Source organism: Strix uralensis, chromosome 6 (genome assembly GCF_047716275.1).
Source record: "Strix uralensis isolate ZFMK-TIS-50842 chromosome 6, bStrUra1, whole genome shotgun sequence".
NCBI classification, from domain to species: Eukaryota; Metazoa; Chordata; class Aves; order Strigiformes; family Strigidae; genus Strix; species Strix uralensis.
In genome coordinates, this window is record NC_133977.1 from 21,848,171 (window position 1) to 21,864,881 (window position 16,711).

The 16,711-nt window shown below is 39.3% G+C and overlaps 1 long non-coding RNA gene across 1 annotated transcript; it reads left to right on the forward strand.

Annotated features, from left to right (window-relative positions):
* The first annotated feature begins 779 nt into the window (after nucleotides 1-779).
* LOC141945270 (uncharacterized) lies at nucleotides 780-14,476 on the forward strand. The gene is made up of 4 exons (XR_012629473.1): nucleotides 780-837; nucleotides 13,519-13,684; nucleotides 13,802-13,925; nucleotides 14,293-14,476. It is a non-coding gene; the product is annotated as an uncharacterized LOC141945270 (long non-coding RNA).
* Nucleotides 14,477-16,711: the final 2,235 nt, after the last annotated feature.

The following is a 16,711-nucleotide window of genomic DNA, read 5'->3' on the forward strand; positions in this document are numbered from 1 at the left end:
TTACCATAACTAAGCTACCATAATAATAGTAACATTTTTTTTTAAATCTAGAATGTGGAATAAGTGTCAGCTTTCTTACCTTTTTTTAATAAACAATCACTTTATCTCTATAAGAGAGTTTACTTATTCCTTGCAATCTGCTTTTATCAATAGCACTAACATTGTAGAAATAGAGCAATTATATTTAAATGACAGAGCTAAATATTGTGTCAGAGGTATGAAGCAAATGGCATTGTTGCTCATTTCTTGAAGAATAATTTGCTTCATGAAAGCTACATTCTCAGGTTATAAAACCCAGCAGGGCCTTTCTGTCAACAAGCTACAACTTTCAACTAGATTATGTAATGCAATACATAGTGTTTCTGTATTTCACATGGTTATGTACACATTATGTGTGATTTTTCCCTGCTCAGAAAAGTTCTTAAGAGTTAGATCCCACTCTTCTGCATACTAATGTAAATCATAAAAAACAAGGAAATTAACAGTTAAGCCATTCATCTATTCACCTACACTCTACTCACTTGGCTACCTCCATTCTGCTACTTCCCACACACATATCTCCATCCCCCACTTGAACAACCCACAATTATCTTCATAAACCACTATGTTTATAATAATGGAGCTGGGAGCATCATCTATCAGTTTGCCTTAAACTTCCCATTGAATGGCCATGTTTTCAGTTATTCATATGAATGAACTTCAGATATTTAATAGAATTTCAATTACTTATAACCTTTACCAGAATGAATTTTTCCTGTGTTTATACCGCAGTCTGAAATTTTGGGAAAACTGCAACCAAAGCAGTGCAGCTATTTTCAACAGAAACACTGAGGCAAGGTGGGTGAATTTTCTCAAGTTGAAGTACACTGGTGACTCTTTGAGAATGTAAGAATGTTTAGTAGTTGGGGCAGGGCTTTGAAATTGATCAAGAAAGCAAATATTTTGCCAAATCTGTGGAATTCTATCCAACTTTAGCTAAGTTAGAACCACATAACCTGCGTATAGTTTTGCCAGACCTCACAGCTCTGTCTGAAATGAGAAAGGTCCACCCTGAAGTTGTAGGTGACAGACCAGGACTCTTCCTTCAGTAACAATTTTCAGTTGATGTGAGCGTTGTGGAGGCCAAGTCTGGGCCCTAGAAACCAAGGATCTGTGCTTTCCTTATTGTTTCTCTTGTTCGTTATTTTTTGCATCTTTGCAGGACCCACAAGTTCAAGTTACCAGCCACAACTCCCCCAGCGAGTTGCTGCAAAACAGGGCAAACAAAAATTGCATTTCCTTGTAGAGGACCGACACCAATGAGGTACAAACAAGGGAGGACCCCTAGGAAGCCTTCCTGTTGTGTTGGTTAGCATTGCCCTGGCACACAAACAGCCTGATTCTTGTTGTAGTTTCTGAAGGTAAAGTGAAGATCTGAGGGGGGGATTAAAAAAGGCAGAATGTGAAGGCTTTGCAGATGCTGATAGGTAATTCCTTCCCCAAGTGTGAGGGGCAGCAGAGGAAAGAGCGTGACTGGGCTTGTTTTGAAAGCATTACAGTCAGAGGAAGGTACCTTGGCTCATAGACTAATTGAAAGCAAGAGCTGACCTTTTGATATTGAACATGAGAGGGTCAGTGGTGAGCAGATAGGCCACAAGGGGCTTTGAAAGTCAAGACAAGTCATTTGTGTCTAATTCGACTGAGAAGGCTACAGAGAGCCAGACCTAGGGAGGGGCAAGGGGAAGGAGATTTGTGTCAAGAGCTTGAGAGAGAGAGGGCTGAGACTGGAGGCGGGAGAGGGAGTTGGGAGAGCAGGGGAAGTGGCTGGACAATCTAACTGAGATCAGCACTAGCAATGAAAGGAGGAGGGAGGATGGGATGTTTGAAGCAACCTTCATATGAATGAAAGCTTGACAGAAATGGCAGCAGTTTCTGAATTATTATAATATATTCCAAAGACATGCCAATTCAGGAGTTCACAATGCAGCTGTTGTTTCTGAGGGAATGAGAAATTATTTTACCAATTTATGCAAAGGACTGTTAAAAAGGTGGCAGACGAAGAAAAAATATCTACATAAAAAGGAAAGTTAATTGCTCCATAAAATGACTCACTGAGTGGTTCAAAAATCTTCTCATGCATAAATATCAAAGTTTTACTGTTTGGGTATTTTTTGTTTGGTTCCTTCATACTGAAAGAGTAATTCTCACAGGCCAGTATCTCCAGAAATAGTAGTAGCTGCATAATTGGATGTTATGAAACAAAGCAGATATCTCTTGGTTTTAGCTTCCTGTAATTGGAAAGTTATAGGAACTAAAAAAAGGATTTTCATCTCTGTTTGCTGTATTTACCCATGGACATTTGTTCAAAGTACTCATTATGTGCCTAACCTTCACTTTACCTTTGGGACTATCAGGGGCATAACTTTAGCTGAGTGTGGGTCTCCTGTCACAAAAAAAAAAAAAAATAAAATTCAAAGTTATTGCCCCTGTAAATTACCAGGCTAAAGTAATAAGTGTTATGGGTATTGGACTTCTATGAGCTTAAATGCTATGTTAATAAATAAATGGCCACTATAATCATCCACCAGTTCCCTGTGAAGTTTTCTGTCAGTAGATTCTGTTCCTCACATGACCACATATGAAGACAATTCTGAAAATGCACATTGCTGCCTCCAAATCATGGCAGTGGCTGACAGTGTTCTGTACAGTCAAATATGTACTTTATGATCCCAGCTCTCTCTCTTACTGTTGCTGTTTCACCACATGCTTGTTTTGATGATGGCCAAAGTCCAGTGAAACATGGGCTCCATTCCGATGAGTGATGTGCTGATGTGGAACCAAAATGATGCTGGTTTTGTGGCAACTGTCTAATTGTTCATTTTAGCATGGAGGCTGATTTCAAAGCAATGTTCTGCAAAGAATCCATCACCAACAGAATTTGCGGGGGTGCTTTTTATGCATGTAGGTGGCTTGTAACAAATCACAGTCCTGTTCTTTTATTTCAAAAGCAGCAGCTGTATGTTGTAGTTAGGCAGGTGTCTATAAATCCCAGCTCATCAGCTCTGAAGACAAGAGCAATTTTCCTGAGGGGGTGGATGAGCTAGCTGCCAGACTTGGGAAGAACCAGGAGTGGGGACTTGGGTACCCTTAGACTTTCACATGCATCTTACGTACATGCAAGCATATGTGTTTTCCAGCTTCTAGTTTGGAATTTGAATGGGGATGTTCCTCTAGATAGATGGGAAACACAAAAGCATTGTAAATGGCATCAGGGCCCCTGTATTTGTATTTTATTTTTAGATTTATATTGTTTATGGCTGAGTGTCTTTGGGTTGAATGTGCTTCATGTGGAGGTTTGCTTGTGGGCTGGTACTAGAGGCAATGGGTTTGTTTTGATGGATAATTTATACGTATCGTGTCATGGCACCTCATATTTGCAGGGGACTTTAGGTAAGTTTAAGACAAGATGTAGACTCTGTCACAATACAGAAGTGATTCGGTCAACATTGCCTTCAAAGTGTTGCCCACAAACAAGGGGAGATAAATTCCCTTCCTAAATGAGGTGGTTTTACGGGCCACAAACATGACAGTGTTAAAAATCAAGGACCATATTATGTTCTTCAACTGCCAAAAGTGCTCAGTCCAGTGCAGCTCCCTTCTCACTCCAGTGATCCTCCTTCACTCCCCTGTAGCAAATCAGGATGAGTGGCTGCTCAACCTCGCTGATTTTTTTTTTTGTTTCTTGTCCCTCTTTGTCCCTCACATCGCATTTCCCAGACCTACAATACTAACTTCCTCCTGCTCTCTTTGCCTCTTGGAATAACCTGTCTGTCTGGTTCTGCTCCACTGCTCTAGCATCCCACACAGTTATTCACTCAGTCCCATGCAATACTCCAATGCTACCTCAGCCGTCTACAAAAACTTGTCTTCTTATGGTTCCTTGACTCTTCGGTGACCAGGATTTAAAAACAAAACAAAACAAAATCTGTGCAAGATTCTTAATTTTTTCCTTCTGTGCTTATTTTCAGAAACTGGAGCAACTATTAGCTCGTTCATCTTTGCTCAAGACCAATTTTAATTAAATAGGTTTTCTATAGTAGCAAACAAACAATTTTTTTTCCCGAACAACCCTCTTGTCCCTGTTCCGTAAGGAATCCTGCATGTTTATCCTGCCTTAAATTGTGCACATGAACACAGTGAAAACTTCATTTTAAAGCCATTGTCCTTGATGGCCCCACCTATTACTCTGCTTTTCCATGACCTTTCACACCAAGACTTGGTGCCACTTTTGTATCTATATACTCTATATAAAAATATATCAAAATATATTTTCATGTAATTTTTCTTCTAATCAATTTGTCGAACAAGCAGAAACTTCTGAAAATAACTACAAAGAACTGACCTTTATAGAGGATGTGAGTGGCATCTTTTTGTCACGTCTCATGATATCAGTCAATTCTGATAAGCACAGCTCAGGAACGGTTTGAGTAACACTGCACAGACTCATAATTTTAGTTGTTAATTCAAGCAAATTGTAGTTACCAGTCTGTCCAGATTCTTTGGCATGTATTTTGTAAGGGCTGTCTGCCCAGTGTCCTCTTACTCTGTGATCTTAGCTGGTTTTCATGATGCTGAAAGATAAAGTTCTGGTCACACTTTATATTTTTACAACAGAATACACTTTTCATGTCACATTTTAAAAAATGCTTCCCCTCAAGAATCCCCTGCTGTCACAGGCTTATAAGGAATTAAAAGGTGGGTTAGCTGGGTTTAACTTATGATGGTAGAGCAATTTAGCACAAAATTTCCTTTTCCTTAGTAACTTATGAATTAGAATTATGAAATAAAATGTCCCCAAAGGTGTCTATACACCATTTTGTAAGGAGAACATACTCTGCTATATAAAGAGAGGGGATCTCTTATTAAAGGACTGAGGCTTGGAACATCTGAATGCTCTTTGATGTTATTTACTCACTGTTGGCTTGAAGCCAGTAATAGAAACTCTTTAAATACAACAGTGAAGAATTGGACCCTGAGAGACGTTGTAATAACAAATTACCCCTCTCTTTCCTCCTCAGTTATCTCCATCTGTGAAATGGGAATAGCCTGTTTGTCAGAGCACACTTGTGAGACATAATTCATTAATGCCTGTGAAATGGTTTGAGAACATCGAATGGAAGTCTCTGTTCAAGTGTCAGGTATTATTAGCTCTGAAATGAAAGCTATTTTATATTGCTGCATCAGGAGCTACTTGAAGTCTCTTGTTCTATACAAATAACGAGTGGTACATGAGTGACGTTTCTTTTGGCTTAATAGGATAGTCTATCCACGGTGTTGAAGGAACGGCTCGTGCTGGTGAAATGACATTAGGGAGCGCTGCTAACACGCTGAGCAAAGTCACCCATTCCAGAAATGTTTTGATTTGGGGAGTCAGAGAACCAGGAAAGAAAGAAGGTAAATGAGAAAAGAGAGAAAGGCAAGAGGAAGATGGCTGGGGCAGGAGGTAGGAGAATGGGGTGGAGGAAAGGAGGAAGGCAGGTAGAGCAGGGCAGATTAGCTGAAAAAAAAATGATCATGAGGAAAAACAAAAAGCAATGTAAAAAGTTACTTTTCAAATTAAAGAAAAAGGCAGTTGGATGTGTTTATTGCAAAAAACCACAACTTAGAAAAACAAGGCTGTAATGCCATCTTGGGGTTTCTGGTGACATCTCAATCCAGCAGAGCTCTGCTCATTTGGTTTATGAATGTCAACAGAAACCCCTTGATGCCATTGAGGCTCACAGTTGCCTCTCATTGATTCTGTATTATTTCAACAGTGGAAAAATAACACCTTTATTTTCACAGCCAAAGTATCTCACACTGTGATAGAAATGTACATGAGCTTATTGAATATCATCCCTGTTCATTTTTATCTAACTTCTGTGTTATCACTATGGATTAGAAAGATATATGTTCTTTTACGGCTATCATGTGAAAGACTATTTGTCAAATATACCATAGTCCAAGTCTTTATTAGGTTAAGGGATATAAACTATTCTGTCCAGTTGTCTTCTACCGTTTTTTATTTTAAACTCACCTTATCATTACAAATATTACCCCAAACAAGCCTCTTAATTGATCCTTCTGATGTGCTGTATACATTTTTCTCATATTTCACAGAGAGGATAATCAAACCAGAATAAAATGTATTTTGTGAAATGAGTAAGAATATGCACCATTTAGTCATGAATATGTATAAAATGTATTGGAACTTTTTGCCCAACTCTGTAACATGTGGAAAGTCTTTACATTTTCCTGAAAGAGGTTCAGAGGTAACATCAGTGACAAAGTGGTATGTTGTCTCTTGATCTCCAAAGAGTTCAGGTAAATAGGTGTATTGGATCTGGCTGAGATGAAGTTAATTTTCCCTGTATCGGCCCTCATAGTGCTGTTCTTTGTATTTGTAGCTAGAAAGGTGTTGATAACACACCAGTGTTTTTGCTAGTGCTGAGCAGTGCTCACACAGCATAGAGGATGTGTCTCTGATGTTTCCCCCACCCCTCACCCAGTAGGCTGGGGGTGGGCAAGATCTTGGGAGGGGACATAGCCAGGACAGATGACCCAAACTGACCAGATGGGATATTCCATACCATATAACATCTGTTCAGCAATAAAAGCTAAGGGGGTGGGGGGGTGGGGGGCGTGGCATTAATTACAGCAACGTTTGTCTTCTGGAGCAACCACTACATGTACTGAAGCCCTGCTTCCCGGGAAGTGGCTGAACATTGCCTGCTGATGGGCAGTAGAGAATAAATATTTTGTTTCCATTTGCTTCCCCATGTGCTTTTCTTTTGCTTTATTAAACTGCCTTTATCTTGACCCATGAGTTCTTTTCCATCTTATTTTCTCCCTCCCTGTCTTGCTGAGGAGGGGAGTGATAGAGTGGCTTGGTGGGCACCTGGCGTCCAGCCAAGGTCAACCCACTACAATAGGAAACAATGCCATTGTAAAATGTACAGCCTGAATTGTACTATTCTGTGCACGAGTCACAAGAATTCCATTAATTAATTGCGTGAAAGTCAATTTCACTGTCTGCGATGACAGTGGAAAAGATCAATAGTTAAATTATACAAAATGGAAACGTTATTCTGTATATGGTCCTAACATAGACATTCTTATTATTGAGAAATATTCAAATAATCACAACTTTTCAGTAGGAGTTTTTTCTTTAGAAACAGCAAAATTCTGAAGAAGAATTTTATAAGAGGAAAATTATGTTATGGTAACTGAACTGACATTTCTTTGTGACTTAGAAAATAATTCTGTGACTCAGCTGAGTTTACATACACCTAAACCTTCTCTAACAATCATCTGTCTATTTAGTCTGGGCCAAAATCCCTTTAGTGGTGAGAATTCCACCACCTTCTTTATCTAGGTTGAGCATGTCCTTCTCTGTCCTTACAGCTAGGAAACTTTTTCCCAATTTGTCAGCTCAATCTTCATGGCTTCAGACTGAAATGGTTATTTCTTGTCCTTGCTTGTGGTGGACATGGAGGAAACTGATCACCAGCCTAACCATAACATCTTTCTGCATAAGTGAAGATGTCATCGTACTCTCATCTCTTTTTTCTAAACACTATTCTCAATCTTTCCACATTGGTTTTTGCTCTTAATTTTTTGGTCATGGTTTTTGCTCTAATTTTTTGTTGCTCTTCCATGGATTTTCTCTCAGTTGTCAATATAACTTTTGAACAGTGATGTTGAAAACCAGCCATCAATTCTCTTGCTGGGACCTTGTATGTATTGCATAGATCAGGGGTTCTCAACCTTTCCTTCACCACGGATCCCCTTTAAATACCTTTTGTGGCTGCAGACCATCAAGACTTAATTCAAGATTTAAAGCACTAAACTGCATCAAATATTTATTTCAGTTTTCTCATGAAGGGCCTTCAAATTTGGAGAGAAAGGGAAGTAAGTTAATCTGTTAATGCACAGACTCCTACTATAATATCTTTATTGCAATGATTCCATATGAATTTAAAATAATAGCATCAACACTCTTCTTGCTCAAATGGTCCATTTTATGGTATTTTAACATGCTAATTCCAAATTTGATGCCAATTTTACATTAATATTTGATGAAAAGTTTTTAGAATTCTTCTCACCTCCCCCCTTGTTTGTCTGTGTTGAGTCACCATATATTTTTGTTTACGGGTCCAGGGCCGCCACTTGGAGGTACAGGCTTCATCCCCGTTGTGGCCCTAAAGAGGGCCATTGGGTTAAGAAAATGTCTTTAAGAGAAAAAACACCTAGTTAAAGTGGGTCCCACCAACTATGCTAGCACCAAAGATACTAGCACGTCAGGGCAAGTGAGGTGGGGAGACGACACACACACGACTTGAGTATGAGAGGAGCACTGAGGGGAGGGGACTGTGGAAAAAGGAGGCACAGTGCTTGCTGCAGGCCAGACCAAATGTTTCTGGTCTGGACATTCCCCACCCCTGCTTCATGGATCCCCTGTGATGACCTTGCACCCCCCCCGAGAGTCCGCGGACCGCAGGTTGAGAGCCACTGGCATAGATGACTTCTGGTGTCCTGCTCAGATCCTGCCGTTAAGATGTCCCACAATGATGCTTTGTGTTTTTCCCAGTTACATCTGACTGATGACCCACACTCTGCCTTTGGCCTTCTCCACCCTGCGGTTCTGGGCTGCAATGCTGCTGTCTGTCCCGGTATTCTTTGGGTTTGTATATTTGATACTTGCTACTTAAGTACAGAACTTATTTTTGATGCTACAGCCCCAAAACCTGCACTGGCTGAGAATTTTGATTACACAGACACTACGTGTTCTGGCTGAGGGTATGCATTCAGTTCTGTGAGTTGCCTTGAAACCCGAATAGTGCAGTAGAGGGCTCATATTATTAATCTTAAATAAATTTGTATATTTTACCTCACGTTTTGGGGGAAAAAAAAGAAACAAACTTGATTTCAGAATTTTAAAACTCTTCTTCTTTTTCTTTTTTCTTAGCAATGAACACTTTATTCTAAGTCTTTAATTATCAAAACTTTATTGAAAACATCGAGTTATGTGAAGATACACTTGACCTGGAGTGAAGTATCAGGAGTTTTTAAACATTTAACTTATAGTGTATATTAGTATGAAACTAAGTTGAGCAGAACCCATTAATGTCACAGTGGTCGGTTACCAATGGAAATAAATAATTCATGATGAAGGGAATTAGTCTAATTAGCAGGCAGTTTGAGTCCTTTGATAAAACCCAGCTCTAATTCCGTGAAGGGCAGGAAGTGCTGTCATCAGTCAGCCCTGAAAAGATTAGCATCTATTATGAATGAGGTTAGACACCCTAGTGAAGTCATGTGTGTCCTGGAGACAAACTTAATATGTTCCAGAATGGGACACAGTTTGTCTCACCAACACATCATGATTCCTACTGGGCTATTGTATGTAATAACAAGCAAAGATCAGTGCTCCTTCCTATCATTCTCCCCCTGTCCATCATTCTGACAACTGTGCAAATACATTTTCCATGCAAAGCAGGGAATGTGCCCTGAATACTTGTAAAATTGCGTGAGATGTCAAAGAAAATGTGTTACCTTTTCTCAGCAACCTAAAACTAAACAAACCAAAATACCAGTGTGGAAAGAGGGTTTAAAAATGCATCTGGTAAATATATGGGGTGTAGAGGGAGGTGTATCAGTTTTGAAGTACGTTGATTCCATTTGAAAACATTATTACCATCTGTCATAAGATGCGCCAATAAAGCTATAGATGTAGATATGCATGATAGAAAGGTTTCAAAATAACTGGTGGTGCTATAAGCTTATAGTATTGGATGGATATATAGAAGTAGCATCCTGGAAAATTGCCTTAAGTTCTGGAAGTATGACCTTTAAAAAAAAGGAGAAGCTTCTTTGTGTTATGTATTTTCATTTCGAAATGTTAACTGGTTCATTTGAGGAGACTAGCTGTGAGCTGTGCAAGCTTCATGGTTTTGTAGTACATGCTGACGCAACATCAGCTGTGTTTCCATTTTTGCTTATGAGCCTTTTGAAATTATATGTTTCCGTTTTGCAATTTGATGCAATAATGAAGAAACTCCACATTTGTACGTTATTGTATTGCCTGTTTTTATTGTAGGAAATTAATTGCTCCTTTTATTTATGTTATTAAGGGGGGAGAAAACAATTTTGCAGTATTTTATCATTTGCTGTAATAATTATCATACTAGTAATACAACGGAAGCCTTAGAAACAGAGTATATTATGTTCAAATGTCTGACAGCACTTAATATGCTGACACTTGTGTCTGGGGAATGTTGGTCTTCTAAGTACATTGAAAAAGGTAACAATAAGTTACTAATAATGTCCCTGATGAGCTTAAGATGATTTATAATATAGAAGTGAAAAAGAAAAGAGTAAGTGTAGTCAACACAAGAAATTATTTTTGTAGAAACAGAACAATATAGCAACTCAGCTGTCCAAATACTAAATGACAATGGACCACTGATACTGTAGAGACTGCCAGAATCAAGTGCCCCACTATCTTCAGGTAGATTCCTAGATGAGGTTAAGAAAACAGTGACCTTCTCTGTATGGTTTATTGTTCTGAGTTCCTGGAAGAAAGAAGATCTACAAGGTAGTTGACCTTGATTTGTTCATTTTTGTCTTGAATTCACTGGCTAGTAAAAGGCAGGACAAAATTCAGCTTCATGAGCATTTTGGGGGTTTGAGTCTTATCATCTCTGTGTGCCTCTTAAAAATGACCTTGGGCTGGTGAATAGGTTCATTCATTAAAATGGATTTATTTATACGTATGTGTGAACAGGCGCACACTAGAACCACTATTTTTATCACTATGTCAGTGGGAGCATGGTGCTTAGAAGCAGAAAAGTTATAGTCTGGAAAACTTGCGGTATTAGGTACCAGTTTAGGCAACTAAACACATGTACCCTGAAGTCACATGAGAGAAAACAGGGAAAAGATTGTAACAAAAATATGATTTTGTCAAATCTCTTGATGTACTTAACTGGCCACCTAGCTTTGACTGTCGTCACAATATACAGGAGCTTCTTGTATAATTCACTGATATATGTCCTCCATGGAGTTCACAGACTGGCTGGTATGCTTTTTTCAGGTTAAAAATGCTGCTGAGTGTAAACATAAGAATTTATCAAAACTTCATTTGTTCTATGTATCCAAATAACACCTGTCCCAGGTCATACTTTGGTAGTATCTGCCAGAGAGAGAAGTGGAGCAATGAATTCCTTCTACCAAAAGCTCTCATTCTGTCCTTTCCTGTCTCGTCTAAGGAAGGTTGAAGTGACTCAACATAAATACTTTGCCTTTTTTGTCTGTGAAGTATGATATACTTTTCAGCAGCTGTTGTTTTTTCCAGATTATTCCCTTCAGAATTCATATGGTGAAGCACAAGGATGGGGTGAGGGTTAGTGGCCAAAGGCTGGTTATGTTCAGCTTTGCTCTGTAGTTCTGTGTGAGGTTTCCACCAGGCACTGCATGGCCTGACGTCAGTGGGCCTGAGTGATAGAATCATAGAATGGTTTGGGTTGGAAGGCACCTTTAAGGTCATCTAGTCCAAATGTCCTGCAGTGGACAGGGACATCTTCAACTAGATCAGGTCATCACAGATAGATCCAGCCCCTTCAGTCAATAAATCACAAGTAATTATATGGCTCAGCTGTATTCCCACTGAACAAAGATACACGTTCCAAGTGCAACCAGAGTATGAATTCTTATTCTGCTGATTTTCCTTGAATGATGTGTTTAAACAGTACTCTATTCTTATTTTTTGTTTATTCTGCTTTCAGCACCAGGAAAGTGACAGTGGGAAATGAGTGACCACAAGGCATTTCTGACTCCTATAGTATACTTGCATTGCTACGTCCCTGTGTCAAAATCCAAGTTCTTATATAATGGGACAGATGGAGTCACTGCATCAGTAAGGAAAACTGGGGAGGTCACAGTAGTTCCTGCGTCGTGTGACAAAAAGGGCACACACCTCAGGCGGTCGTGCCGCTATGGAGCTGCTCTTTCACATTGTACTGAAAGGGGAATTCTGCAGGACTTTGATATTTTAAAAACCAGCAAGCTAGTGAAAGAAGATCCTTTTCACTGAGGCACTCTTTATCTTGGCAGCTGTCTCACCTGTCCCCTCACTGAGGCATCCTTATGGGATATCATCCATTAATCAGTTCCTCTCCTTCCTGCTATTTTGTAACCAGTGTTTACATGTGTCATCCATGTCTCTATTGTCCTTAATCCTCACTCACACCCTCCCACAACACCAATACAGCAAGATATTGCAGCAAAGGACACATCATCCACATTCACAACTAAATCTATAACACACTGAACCATTTTCAAGGTTTACAAAAGTGGATGTAATAGCCCTATGTTAGTCCATTCTCATTAGCTACTGATCACACTTTTAATCTGTTCTTGCTGCATGTTTTATTCAGGGGCTGTTGTCACACGTATCGATGTGAGCCATTTCTTTTGTAAATAAAGGGCTGTTTAGATCTTCTTGTAAATAACAACACAGAGCTAAAATTGTCCTGATGAATATAACACATTGGTGAAATGTTCATTCTCAGGTATGTCTTTGATTCATGAGGCTTATACTATGGCATCTAAACCAACTGCTGCCCATTGTCCCCTTCTCAGATCAGCTTATGTTCTCAAATACCTGTTAAAGAACATGAGCTATTGGCTGCTTCTACTGGACAGAAACATGGAGCAGAAAAATGTATGCCCCTCAGTTTCCCAGTTCACCATGAAATTAATCTCTGTTTTTTTCTGCTAGTAATGTAAACTTAGATGCTGGAACTCTCAATCAGAAAGTTTTCTCTACTTTAGATAGAGAGCAGATAGACTAGATGATCATTGTAGATCCCTTCCAAATGAAATACTCTGTTCTTTTCTATAGCAATGAAGAATAGCAGAGAAAGGAAAAAAGACGAAGACTAGAGTAATATCATGCTATGCCCTGCTTTTAGCATATGTTTATCTGCATGAAACCAATCCAAGTTTACTTTGTGTAGATAGAGCAACAGGACGGAAAGGGACTGAAGTAAGGTTACGGGAATTTTCATCAGGGAAGTGTTCAATTCTAAGGGCATTTCTGGAAACATATAAAGCTGAGTGCATAGCAGCATGACAGGCAGGAGAAGGAAGGGATCATGGAGGCTAATATTGCAGGGACACAGAGAAAACAGTGGGATGTGAAGTCAGTAGCATACACTGAAGGAACTATCCTGAGCCCTGCTAAAATGAGCTGGAACTTGGCACAGGCAGAAAAATGGTGAGGCAGCTGAGTCTTTGAAACAATACAGAGAAATAATGCTTCTGGCATTAGAAGCGAGTGAACTTTTTGCTGCCTTAGTTCTAACTGGTTGTACTTCATATCATTACTTGCCTGTCATTGCTGGGTTTGCAGATGAAAAATGTAGCTCATACTCTAACTCTCTGTGTGATTCCAATCCAGAGGGAGCATTTTGGGAGCATTTCCTGTCTTTTGAACAGAATGGAAGCCCTGATTAAATGGAAAGAGAAATGTAGACACTCTCTCTACTGCACCCATTGTGACCCAAGAGGAGGAAACAGATTAGCCATCAGTTTCACAGCCCAAGGTACTCCTATGGCAAGTCTGCAGTCCTGATCAATGCGACGTTCTTGTTCATCCAACAAGGTGAAGTCTGGTGTAAATACCTACAGTAAATTAAGCACTTATGAAAAGTCTTTAATTAAATAATCTTTTATACTTTTTGCTGATGGTTGTCTCAATTTCTGGTTTTTTTTTTTTCAGCTCCAGGTCTTTCCCTGCCAATGCCTTGGGCCCTGTTCTCTGCTGCTGCTTTTCCGCAGACTCACAGCATCACCTGGAACCTGCTGAGAGTGCCACCAAGAGAGGCAGCAGTGAGAACCCACTGGTGGGATGCTTTTTCAGTTACTACACTCAAATATCAGATTCTTGTCTGCGTTTTCCATAAAGAAATGAAAAGAATAGGAATTGGTGCTTAGGTTTATCAGTTGAACTCAAATCCCAGTTGGCTCAATTATAAAATGTGCAGCCCATGGCACACTGCAATATTTTGACAAAACTCTGGTTGTCAAGGTGTTTGTCTCCAAACCAACAACACGTTATATGGCGATAAAGTTTGTCTCCTATAATATTATCTGTATGAATGCAAATTGTATTTTACCAGTGCACCAAAATTTTGAAGCTAACAAACCTTCTCTGAGCAGTGTACCGTAACTTCAATTCCATAATTAAACCAGAACCCCTCTCCTGGACAGGTTCGCTCAGCGTTGCCTTTCTTTGAGTAATACACCTTCAGACCAGTGCCTTGTTTTGATGTATTACAATGATAGACTGAAGAATTCATGTAATATATCATCACGGTCAGCTGTTTCTGGACGCCAAGGATTGAGAGACTGAGCCAGCTGTTTTTCTGATGTATTCTGGTAATGTATCACCAGGTGATGGAAACTGATAATGTGTTACTTCAAAATGAACCACCCAGAAAAGGAAGAGTCCAGAAGTGCAGATTCTATATAATGAGGCATCCAAAGTATGAAGCAGGGCTGCAAACTCCTGGAACAAGATGTTGGTAATAAATCAGCTTTCTATAGTATTACATTACCAGTGTGGCTACACAGGTATACAGACACTGTTGTGTGTAATGTGGTTTCCAGTGCCTCTGTGTGATGCTGCTTTTAAAGATAACCCTAGCAGCAGTTTTATCTTCACTTCTCTTACAACTAAACAGTTCACAATGCAACAACCCAGAACAAGGGACAGGGCAGAATTATATTTTTTCATCGAATCCAAAGAGTTGGGATTCCTCCTCAGTTTGGGGTACCATTAGAGCCACACAGTTGCCACTCTTTTAGTGAACTGAGCCCATCTGTGGCAATGGCAATACTCTTCCCCTTTGCCCTCGAGTACTGTGTCCCAGAGGGGCATGGCCCAGAGCACTGCAGTTGTGGTTGCCTTTTCTTGCAGGTTGACCGAAGACAAGGAAGGCTTCTTTGGCCGTCTCTTCATCCCCTCTGTGTTCATCTTTCCCCTGTCACACACACACAGAGTCAAGCCAAACAATAACTGATCCCCACTTATTAACATCAATTAAAAAGAAAATTATTGGAACGGGTAGCAATTCTGAACATTTGCCTGCAAAACTCTACCTCCTTGGTAAAGCAGGGTTGTGTATGTGTAAAAATATTTCATCTGAATTTACTTTTAACCCCAGGGCAGTCATGGGAAGACAGAAAAACTGTAAAATTATTTTTTAAAATCATGAGCTATGTCTCTACTGGTAGCTCTTCCAAATACTTCTAGTTTGTTAAATGCAGTACTGTTTATAAATTTACATGTATAAACCTCATTATATCTTTGGAAACCCTCTAAGATAAATAGGTCCTGTCCTCAAACTTTACTTTTTTTTTTTTTATGGAAGACTTACACTGTAAACAAAGGCTAAGTATATTTTACTAACAGTAAGTATACTTTTCTGTCTGTAGTCAGATATTACAAATCATGGGACTACAAGACATTAAATATGGGGTTTTGGCATGTGATTGTGAGTCTAAAATATTCCAACTTCATGTATACAAAGGTCTGTACCAGTACAACTCTCTCTGCTAGCTCAAATTTAATCAAAGTTTTTTGAAGAGAAGCTTTGCCTGGCAGACTCCATACGGGATCAGGTAGTTTCACAGCCTATCCTTTCATAGCCACCACAAGGCTAGCATAAATATTGTGCCATGTGCTGTGACTTACTCTGCAGAACAGTGATTGTGTGCTCATATCTGATCCATTGCCAGTACTGTCATTTATTCTCTTCATCTTTGATACTCCAAGGAGCTGTGTGTTTTCAGCCCCTGCCTGCCTTTCATCTCAAAGCCTATGCTTAGCGCTTTGCAAGAGCAAATGCTGTAGAATCACGTCTGTAATTTATTTCCTGCAGTTGATTGTGGGTTCAAAATTCCAAGTGCAAATGGTCTCAGTAACCCACAGAAGATTTCTTAATTTTAAAAAAAGAAACACAAGAATTTTCTGTACTTGCTTTTTCAGACCACTTCATTTCGTCCCCAAGGTTATATACATGATTGGCAATCAACCTTGAATCATCACAGAAACATTTTACTCAGTCTTGACTGCTCATCTTTTATTTTACTTTTATTTTTAAAGTATTTTTGGTTTTCCTTTAAATATTCTGGCTAATGTGTATATGGGGCAAAAGTTCGCATATCAGGAGTTATATTTGCATGGGACCAGTGGAGAGTGTCAGGTATACATTCCCTCTCTGACACCATTTTGTCACAGTTAAAATAATGATCATTAATATCTCCTTGAATGAAACTTCATGGAAATTGTAGTTCTGAACATGTAATCAGCTCATTTATGGCCTAACAAATGTTGCCCTGAGCCAGCAGTTGACTGACACTCAACTGTTTTTGTAAAATTCACCTTATCTTCTACTATTAGATACTGAGATGTCCCTTCCTCTTTTAATTTTTGGCACACAACAAGCATCTCATCTTCACCCTGTGTGTGGAAAAAACACAAAATTTTTATTTAGCTATCCTCATAAACTTGGATAATATGAGAAGTTTCTAATCCACATAATTATTTAAGTGTATTACAATGATAATTATTGCACTGATAATAACACATTATTTCAGCTGACAATACATTAGTTCCATAGGGAGA